Genomic DNA, 11070 nt, shown 5'->3' on the forward strand with positions numbered 1-11070 from the left:
GGCACTCTGACTGAGATCACACTGCGCTTGACTTCCCCTTCCCTTCTCAGTTTCCCCGGGGGACCAGCTTCTCAATAAAGAGGCTCACGCACACATGAACTCTTTTGCCTGTATCTGCTTCTACAGAGCCCGCCCTGAGCCATCTGCAAACCTTGACAAATAATATAGGCCTTGTTGGCAGCTTTAGGGTCACAGCCCTGAGAATGGACAATCAGCGATAACCAGACATTTACTGAAAACCTCCAGCATAGAAGGAAGCAATCAAAACAAAGAAGAAGATGTAAACAAGCCCTCTGTAATTTCCCAAGTGGAAGAAAGAAAAGAGGAGGGGGGAGTAAAAAGGAAAAAGTAAGAGCCAGAAAGAAGCAAAGCTAAGAGCCACTTACGTGAATATTGTCTGCAGATGACATAATAAGTGAAACCTGAATCATCCACCTTCATAAGCACATTCTCTTTATCAAGGGGAACCTCATTCCACATAAGCAGCTGCAGACAGATGGATAATTACCTATTCACCACCACACAGTTATTTCTATGCCTGCCCCCCTCCAGTTGCCTCACCCCTTCTACATCCATCCACTAGTAGTACTTTTGAAAGCACACTTTGCGCTGTAGTAAGCACAATGTTGTGTCTCATACAAAAGTGCTTAGACATAATAGGAACAAAATCCTGAGCCTCGCAGCATCCACTCTGCTCCCAGCAGCCTTCGAAAACTTTGCCTGACTGAAATGTAAAATGCACTTTTAACGCTGGCTTAACATCCCATCTTCAAGACATCAGCCACCACAGGCAATAACAATTTAACCAAGTCAAAACTACCTTTATAATTTATTTTACACCTGTTGTCAATCTGTTTTCAGGTTATGGCAAATTAATATACTTTGGCAGGTTAAAATAAAGTACTTACTTGAAAGTTGACTTAATTGTTCCTCTCCTTAACAAATATTAATGAGGAGGATGTACCATTAATGATTTTGGTGCCAATTTTCCAATACACTCCTTTCTTCCAACACCTTAAATACACACACACATACACACACCCACACACACGTACACAATTTTTAAATTATAAAGTAATGTACAGATGGTCCCTGAGTTACAACAATTCTACTTAGAATTTTCTGACTTTCTGATGGAGCAAAAATGATATGCGCTTAACAGGAATCCTACTTTTAAAATTGTGAATTCTGATCTTAGGATATTTTGGATGCTGGGCAGTGGCCTGAACTAGAGCTCCCAGGCAAGGAAGTGACCTCAAGCGGAATCAACTGATGCTTTCCAGTGTGTGGCTAAGCCGGAATGCCCAGTAGGTTAGTAGGATTAAATGCATTTTTGACTTGCAGTGTTTCCAGTTTACAATGGGTTTATCAGGACATAACCCCATCATATGTTAAGGAGCAGTTGTTTTCATCGCAGATTATTTGGAAAACACACAAAACTCCACATATCCTGCTGTAATTCCACCATCCGGTCTTTGCCAATTCATTGCGAAAAGAAAATTTTAAATATATATATTTCCTAGGAATTCAACTCCCAAGCTCATACATATTAAGAAGTAAGACAGGAGCTATGCTCAGAGCTTTGCTCTTTAAAGAGAAGATGTGCATGATTCATCGATACATGTTGGGGAAATACAGATAAAAGGATAAGTGCACTCTACAAACTCCTCTTCACTTATAGTCAAATGCATGGAGTTGTGGGCCCCAGTGTGAAATTTTCATGAGAGTACATCAAAAAGCAGGCTGCTGGCAACTGAGGCACAGAAGTATTTCACCCTATCCCAGAGTGCCCTATGGTGTCAGAAAGCCTAAGGGACCAGAGTTAAGCTGTTGGCCACTAACACAAGCCCCTTTTAGGCTGAGATGTTGGTTTTGTTTTGTCTGTTTGTTTTCTCTTCCTTCTTCCCTGACATTCTTTTCCTTTTATGGTTAATAGCAGAGGGGGTTGGGGGAGAAAGTTTAAAGCAAGAATCTCAAAGCTCTTAAGTTAATCACAACATGTTAACTCAATCATTCCCAAAGGTTTGCTAGAAAATAGGTAGAATTTCTTTGAGGTAGAATTTCTTTTAAAGATGGAGAAACAGGATGCCCAGAAAAGCAATAGATTTTTTCTCTTATCCCCTTTTATTCAATAAATATTCACTCAGTACATAGAACATATGTGTGAGGGGGTTACCATATGAACATGCAGACAAAATGTGCATGTAAGCTGATGGAATCCAGGGTGGTACAAAGTGCTGTGAGAGTTTAGACCAGGGCTCAGCCAACATCTCTCCTGATGTGGTCATGAAGAGGAAGGGAGATCTTAGGAGAGGTGCATGAGGTAGTTGAGTTGAGTGTGTAATACTTAATATAAGCCTGGTGCTTTGTGATGGTCACTTGTTTTGAGTCACTGGATGGTAAACCTGCTAAGCTCTTAAAAAAGGAATTGATATGCACTTATATTAACAACTACAGAGGCATAAGGACGCAATGTACCTCAACATGAGACTTGGTTAGGCTTTCCTATGACCAACACTGCGGAAATCTTCCATCTGTGGAACCACTCCTGGTTCCCTCAGGACAACATTCCCCCAGGTGTTAGAGGAAAAATGATCCTTGTATTGTCTAGTTATTTGGAAGAAAAGTGGGTGTAAAAACTATTTTCACATCTGGAAAGTAATAATCAGGTTGAAATTTAGAATTAAGTAATTGAATTGTACATCCTGAACCCTGGGGGTTCCAGGGCAGCAGCCAGGGAGAGGCTGGAAGGGAGAAGGACTGGGAAGAACTGTGAGGAAGGAGAGAAGAGCCAGACCTGTGGGACAGTAGCCTGGTAAGAACACCAGACCCCCCAGTGCCAGCTTCACACCGCCCAGGAAAGTAGGTGTCTGCAGCCAGTCCATTCACCTTCCTTCACTTTCCATTTTCCACACTAATAAGTTCTTCTTTCAGATATAAAATGGATACTCAAGGATAAAGTTTCCTTTTATGACTACTATGACATAGTACAGCCACACCACCAAATACCCCAACGTGCTTAGGATTTGAAACAAACAGAAAAAAATTCTGATGTGAGCTTATTTTATAAGAAAATAAGTGCTCTTCTGATGGGTATAACACAATGGAGCAGTGTGTTTTAAACTCATGTCAGGAACCGTTAGTGCCGAAATCAATTTAGCAGGCTGGCAAACATATGAAAAAAGACAGAGCAGGATAGGAAATATCAGAGTGCATATTACACATAATAAAAAGCAAATACTGTGATATGAAGCTTGTCTCTGTGATGTGTGTGTATGTGCATTTGCACGTGTTTACACACACTCACCCACAGTGCCAAGCTATGATGTAAATTGTAGTGTCACTAAAAATCATGGTCAAAAATGTGCAAAAAAACCATTGCAATAGAGTGTGATTCACTTCAGTCAAGTCTGGGATAAAAATCCTAACTCGCTGAATAGTCAAGCTAGCGGGTATTTATTCCTGTGGGACTTCTTCAAATGACAAGTTCTTCCTTTACATTTTAAATATACTATGATTTACATGGAAAAAATGATTTATGCATACCTTGTCAGGTATACTGCTTCTTTAAAATAATGTATATCTGTTAATAAATACAGAACTAATCTTGAGCTTCAAAATTTGTCAAAAACCAGAAACATAAATCATTGCATGAACTGAAACAATGACCAGTAACTCCTATAAACCATTGCTATTTTTCACACTAATTGTACGCTAATTAATCCACCATGGGACAGAAGAGGGGGAGGCTGATGAGGAAACTTGGTGGGCAGAGATGGTTTCACCACCATTATACCTTGACAACTTCCCACGATCACTTTATATATACCAAAATAAAATGAGATTTCTGTTCTCCAAAAAAGTATATTTCAGAAAAGAGAAAGCTGCCTTATGTTTGAATACTTACAAAGGCTCCCATTTTACAGGGCATTCTTTCAATTACTTTCTCCTGAAAGCCAAAAAGCAAAACCCTATTACCTCCAAGACAACTGAAACTGAAAATCAAGCAGTTCATTAACACTGGATGTAATGGCAACTGATTTTCAAAGGAGAAGTCAGGTCAAAATTATATCAGCTAGTAGGACTGCTGATTTCATGAAAAAAGCCATCAGAGGTTACTGGAGAACTCTTTGGAGAAGACCGCCTGAAACAACCTCGGTCAATACAAGGTAGGGATGCTTATGGAGTTCATGAGACTACAATTTGATAAATGACCCAATGAATGAGTAAGGGAAGCCAAGCATTAACACCAGTTTAGGTTCATAATTCCTGGGAGGAGCTTTATAATTGCCTGTATTGGATGTCCTTACCTAAGCCATATGGAAGTGCTGGGTTGCAGACATGAATATACACCTAGAGGAAGAAAGGAAAAAAAAATGTTCTTGTATTATGCAAATGAGCACAAAAGATTTGGAAAAAAGTTTGTAGTGGCAACAGGACTCTATCTCAGATAAATCATATGGAAATAAATATATTGAAAGTGGTCTAATGATGCCAGACTCTGATGTCAAATAAGTATGTAAAACATTTGAATGAATGATTTCATAACATGTGAGAGTGGATGTAACATTTCTAAATTGTTAACTTTAAACAATGCAATTTGAAACATATGCAAATTAATTAAGTATAAACAGATATTTCATCCTTTACTACATTCTTAGAATGTATGTATACGAATTGACATAAAACCATTTTCAAACCCTTTTGCTGGAAAACTGGGAGCCACCTTATAATCAAGGGCACCTTTACATAAACACATGGGATAATCTGCATCTCAGATAACTGAGGGTTGTCAATAGCTGGCTTGCGAATGAAATGAACTGCAGGCAGTTACTGCAGTACATGAAAATCCCTACATTAAAATACTAATAATTGCTAACAAATTAATTCTTATGTGTCAAAAATTCCTTTAGGATGTCTCTTCCATGTGGATCCCTCAGCCCACTTCTGAGTTCACCTATAGCTTTGATTGACAGTTCCCATACACACTGACAGCTCTCTACTCCAGCCATCCCTTCCTCTCTGCTTCTCTACCTAGGACTTACTCTGGTGCCTCTGGAGTTTGCTCAGGCTAATACCAGCATCCCTAATGTGCTGGGGATTTAATGCCCTGAGGGTAAATGGTGGAAAAATACTCCAATTTCCCTACTGCTTGGTAGACAATTTTAAGCTGTAGTTTATGTGATACCAGCAGAGCCAAGCATCAATTACTCACAGTAGTGGCCTGCTCAATAACCCCACTCTTTCTGAATTTCTTCCCCTCCCTGTCTCATTTTCTTCACAATAGCACTGTGCTTCTTGGGTTTGCCTCCCCAATAAACTATCTGGTTGCATGTGTGAATCACTTCCGTGTGTATATCCACCATGTCAGCATCATGAGGCAATTTTGGGTCCTCTTTGGAGAACAGCTAACTGTCTGCAGAAGTTAAGGTTAAAGAATTTTACCCACATTCTTTGCACCCACATTACTTAAATCTCTGGGAATGTTTCCTCCATTCCTTTCAGTACTTAATCTCTTACCACCGCAAAGGGTTTTTCTGTGTGTTATAAAGTATACCCAGATGAACAAAACAGAGTTCTAGCCTCAAGGATGTTTACACTTGAGAATTGAATGTGAAACATGAAGGAAGACAAGAAACTTACATTTAAAGATTCAGACCACAGAAGAATGATGTGGAAGTTCTAAGGAGAGGGACTACTTCTGACTAACTAGTATTTCTTCACTCCCCAAAGTTACTCTTCAAGTTTTCTAATTTTAATCTGTTTGGTTGAAAACACCCATCCTTTTCTAAACACCACACTGCCTCCCAGGTCATCCCAAATATGGTGGGTGGTGATACAGCATGAAGAGTGACCAGTTCAATAATAAAAGGCAAAGCACCTTCTCACAGATGTCCTTAGTGACTGTTCCATCTATCAGGTGAGATACCATATGTCCAGGTGAACCTGGGATGCTTCCTTGTCCCTTGATCACATCAAGCATGTTCCTTCCTAAGACCCTTCACTCTTAATATTCTCTCCACCCTTCTCCCAAATATCTTCATGGCTCACTCCATCAGATCCTTAAGCTTTCTCTGCTTAAGGCCTTTCCTGACTACCCCATATAAAATAATATCACCCTATGCAATGTCCCACGCTATTGCCTTCCCTGTTTTATCCTTCATAGCTCTGACCACCTGACATATTATTTATTTGCTTATTTATTTTTCATCTTCTCCCACTAAAAACTCTGTAATATTAGGGACCTCCCCCCACCCTTACATGTATTCCTTTTACCTAGAATAGATCTGGCCCAAAGAAGGTGCTCAATAAACACTTGTTTAAAGAAGTAATAAATTTATCATCAGAACCTCAAAATTATCATGCACCACAGCTGAATTTCCATAAACTCATCTGGAATCATGACACAACCCTATAACACAAGGGTCACAAGGGTCTAAAGGGGACATAATTATTTTGTGGAAAAAAATGTGTGTCATTTTTGTTTATGTGGTTAAGTTTCAACATACATAGCAGGTTTAAATAAATAAAACCATTTTAATAAATCACAAACTTGTAGAGGCCATGGAATGTAATTCATTCAGTGTTTATTGTGTAGATAAGAAATCCTGAGATTTCAGATTTCAGACACTATACCTAGCTTACTAATATAATTTATTCATGTATTCATGTGAAAAATATATATGATGGGTATGGTGTTAAGTGAGATTCTATATTTGATTTTTCTTTTGAAAAATCGACTTTATAATTTACTGTGAAGCCACATTTTGCAATTAGATGGGGAAAGTTCATCTTTTAAAAAATCTTTAACTTTTTTCCCATTATAAGTCTTATTCATGTAACTCAGATTCTTCAGAGAGAATATGTATAGAAAATTTTTCAACTGGAGTCTTTTATTCAGATAATTTTAAAGGTAACATTTTCCTCTCTGAGGTGGGACCACTGAATGTAGCAACATTAAAAGCTATTACAAAAACTACCTAAGTAATCGTCCAACCCTAATTACACGGCACTAATTGGTTTTACTACAAATTCATGCTTTTCAAACACAAGCAGTCCTTATAGCTGGCTGATAATCTTTAACTCACCCCAATGGACTCACTGCTAAATTTCCACAATGCACACAAGTCTTTATCATTCCACTCCTGGCTTCAACCTGCCCACATCTTTTCTGATGTTCCTTAAAAGACTGTGGACAGATTCCTTTCTTTCCACCTCAAAATTCCCATGCCTCTGTCTCAAAAGTCATACTTGCCCCAGATGGCTCCTGCCCATCTTCTCGAAGAAGCCTCCACCTTACATTCTACATGATTGTCCCTCTCAATGATTCTTCTCAGCTTATAAAGTAGGGTCAAGTCCTCTACACTAAACACATTCCTTTTCTTCTACTGTGCCATTTCTTTGACTTATCACTCTCTCCTCCAGTCTTTCTCTCCACCAAGTTTGTTGAAAAGGAAGTCTGTTCCCACTCATGGCCATTCTCTCCATTACTTATTCCTTGTAGGATAAAGCCCGATTTCCCCATGGGACCATAGTTTATTCCTTTTGGCCTCACAAGTCAATTTTCAAATGTCTTACTTCCACGTCTTCTGAAAAAAAAAAAGCTTCTTTTAAAAGAGACTCAATAATGAAAAAGAAAAGCATTAATGCTACTTTAAGTGAAGGAAGGGCATCCATGCAAAACAGATAGTTTGCTGCAAGCTATGGCAAAAGGTATAGCCATTTACCAGACTGAATTACAGGCTGGAGCTGTATCATTAGACTTACCAGTCCAATCTTTAGAAAAGCCAGGCATTGCATTTTAAAAAGTATCCCATTTACGTTAGAAAGGAAATCACTAATTTCTGAGTCATTAATTGTGCTGTTGTATAATTCTTGTTCATTAAACAGGTTATTTACTTTGGTAATTTCTAAACTCTTAAACTTTCTTGTAATACAGTTACATCTCTGATTTTACTTGCAAATATGAAAATGATGATTTTTTTAAAAACCAAAACCTCTTAGAATGACTTTTAAATTCCATAATACTTTTCTCAGAAAGAGGTTTGGCAGAAACAATAAGAGAATAAAGAACTAAGATTCAAAGTTCATTTTTATAAATCTATCCTTAAATTTTGGATGCGATCCAATGACCTCACATTAAAATTTTAGAAGGCTTGACTTGAAGGACATGGGGAAATTTACTTAATGTTGATGGCTTCCAGAGCACCTGGTCTATATATCATCATTAATTAAGAGAAGATAAATGGGAGAAAACATATGTGGATAGCTCTAGTTTTATTATTTTCAATGTAAGAATGAATTCATGCAATCTATGCCAAAAACCAAACAACAATTTTTTTTTTAAAGAAACCTTGGTGCCAATGTGTCGTGCATTCATTTTTAAAGCCACGATGGCTACCAGCTTTTTTCAAAAAGGACCAGAGCAGCCAGTTTGGATTCTGACAGCAATGCAGTAGAATTTAAGGTGTTATGACCAAAATGTGTCCTAAGCAGGTTAATCTAGACATACAATATTTTAATAAAGAAATACCAAGATATTAAGCGCAAAGGTGCTTTTATTCCTATGAGTACTGCAGGAGAAACACAGGCAGCAAGGAGTCAAACTGCAGTGGACACACATGAATTTACCATCTCCCTTCCTATTTCTATCCACCCAACCCTACAGGAGCCTATCTTTATCATGCAGAGACAATTAAAACAGCTATAGATTCTGTGTGCATTTCTGTGTCCTGGCTCCCAGACACAGCCTGGGAGCCTAACATTTACTAAATTCTCTACTAGTATGCTACATAGGGTAAAAAGCAGGGACTTCACTGACCAGAGATCCCATCCCCACAGTCTTGGGAGATTTCGGTTCTCCAATGATATGTGGCACTCTCTAGCCATTGTCAAAGCTGGGAGAGTGAATGTTACTAGCAGTAGAAATAAAGTATCCCATTTCTCCAGGGAAACACCTTGGCTGTGTGATGTTGAGGAAGTGGACAACAAATATTTCTCAGTGGGATCTTTTTCTTCCTTTTTACTTCTCCCCAAATCTATCTCTCTATACACACCTCCAGAGTTCATTCTAAAAGAACCAACACAAAGACTACCCATCCTTCAGCCATAGAATTTCAGTGTTCAAATGTAGAAGGAGAAGGTCTGGTTGGCATTCAAAGTTATGTGTAAAGGAAGAGGAAGGTGACCGATAGTTAGAGACCCAGGTCTTCAGGTTAGACAAGAGATAAACAATAGAAACTGCAGAGTCAGGGAGTCTAAGACCCTTACAGAACAGCGGCCGAGGAGCCAAGTGTCAAGAGAGAAGCCCTTCAAAACCAGGGACACTAGCAAGCCCAGAAGGTGTAACCATGATTCTCTTTCCCTACCAAGTGCCCTAAAGCCACACGCTCACTTTCACATCCCCATGTCATGAGGCCAGAGAAAGGGGAAGAGAGATTCCTATACCGGGCCATCCACAAGCAGGAGCAGAACAGAGACTGTACTCAGAGTTGCAGGGTCACAATAACAAACACTGTCCCACAGTGTTAACTGGTGACATCAGGTTAGGCATCGCACATCTTTAGATTTAGGGCGCAGTTTGGGGAGCTTGGATGCAACCACACGCATACGCACACTTACACGGGATTTTACAAACCCGCCTCTACCCCACTGCCTCCCTCCACACTTCGCACACCCAGTGCATCCTGCCCACCTAACCATTTCCATCATCACATTCTTTCTCCCCGAGAGTCAGCCCAGATATGAAGGATCCTAGTGGGGATTCCTGGAAATGTCCTCTCCCAACACCTCCGGTCCACCACCCCCATCCCCTCTGCTGTACCTTTTACTTACACACACACACACACACACACACACACACACACACACACTCCTGCCATGATTGTCATCAGGCCCGCTCGCTGCCCCCAAAGCTCCAGTATCTCAGCGCGCACCGGACACCAGGCATCTCTCTTCCAATGTCGCCTTCCCCCGCCTCGCTGGCTAAAGCATTGCCCCTTGGATGTAGCCCGCTGTCCCTATTCATCCATACTATTGTTCCATGCAGCGCCTCCTGCGCCCAGAAGCGCCCTTAGGAGAGGACCAGGACTCCCATCTGGGGCGGCATCAGTGCCGGGCACCACCACCACCACTCACCCACCCCTCCCTGGCGGTGATACCTTGCCTGACAGCTGGGTCCGCGGGCCCGCGGAAGCAGGAGGCGCTAATGACAGCGCTGGTGCGGAGCCTGGGAATAAAGCTCCGCTCCAGTCGCTCCTACCTCCAGCGCCACCATCTTCTCCCGCTGCTGCTGCCGCCGCCGCCACCGCCGCCGCCGGGACCGCAGACGCCCTCGCCCTGCTCGGCTCCGGCTCCGCAGCCGCCGCTCGGGCCCCTCTGGTCCGGCGGCCCCACCCCCTTCACCCCTCCCTCCCGCCCGGCCGCCCGCCTGCTTGCTCGCCCCTCGTGACGCGCGCCGGGGCCGGGCAGGGCCCGCCTGCGAATAAGGGCGCGCGCACGCCGCGTGCTAGTAGCGCCCCTGCTTCCCACGCCCACCCGCGTGCACGCGCGGCGCGCGAGCCCGAGGCAACAGCGCCAGTGTCCTCCGCCGGCTGCTGATCGCCGCGCCCCAGCTTTTGCGTGGGTGGGCGTGTGGGGTGCCCGCGCCTCTTGCTCCCTGGTTCCGGCAGGCGAAACATGCCTCAGCTATCAGCCGGGCTCCCAGAGGAGGAAATAGGCTGCACTCCCTAGGGGACTGACGGGGACCTCCACCCTTCTCTGCTGCAGCCTCAGTGGGGAGGGCCAAGGTTTCTAACCAGCACCTCTGGTCAAGCTCCGTGCGTAGGAACTGGCCACGGTGCAGGACCACGAAGCCCGGCTTCAGCGCCGACTCTTACGGGAAGTTACTCTCGAGCTTTCCCGCTTCTCAGGTCCCTTAAAATACTGCCTGTACTTCAAAAAGGAGATTGACGGTGTCTCCGGAACGCACTGCATTCCACATTTTCGCCGCAAGGGGGAGAGTCGTGCGGGTTTTGGCTGGCCGGGTTTGCAGCCCAGGAGGGGAACTGCCCAGTCAGTCCCACCACAGAA

At 42.4% G+C, this 11070-nt stretch overlaps 1 protein-coding gene across 4 annotated transcripts in view; it reads right to left on the reverse strand.

The window, feature by feature from the left end:
- The window catches only part of Apba1 (amyloid beta precursor protein binding family A member 1), a 203184-nt gene extending 192800 nt beyond the window's left edge, over window positions 1-10384 (reverse strand). For 2 of the 4 annotated variants that reach the window (XM_047525013.1, XM_047525009.1), the window contains exon 1: window positions 10161-10377. The gene's annotated coding sequence lies outside the window, so the exon portion shown is untranslated. Of the gene's footprint in view, window positions 1-4310; window positions 4354-10160 lie in introns of all 4 variants that reach the window. The other 2 variants (XM_047525010.1, XM_047525011.1) reach the window with 2 other exon arrangements.
- Window positions 10385-11070: the final 686 nt, after the last annotated feature.

Source organism: Sciurus carolinensis, chromosome 14, assembly GCF_902686445.1.
Source record: "Sciurus carolinensis chromosome 14, mSciCar1.2, whole genome shotgun sequence".
NCBI classification, from domain to species: Eukaryota; Metazoa; Chordata; class Mammalia; order Rodentia; family Sciuridae; genus Sciurus; species Sciurus carolinensis.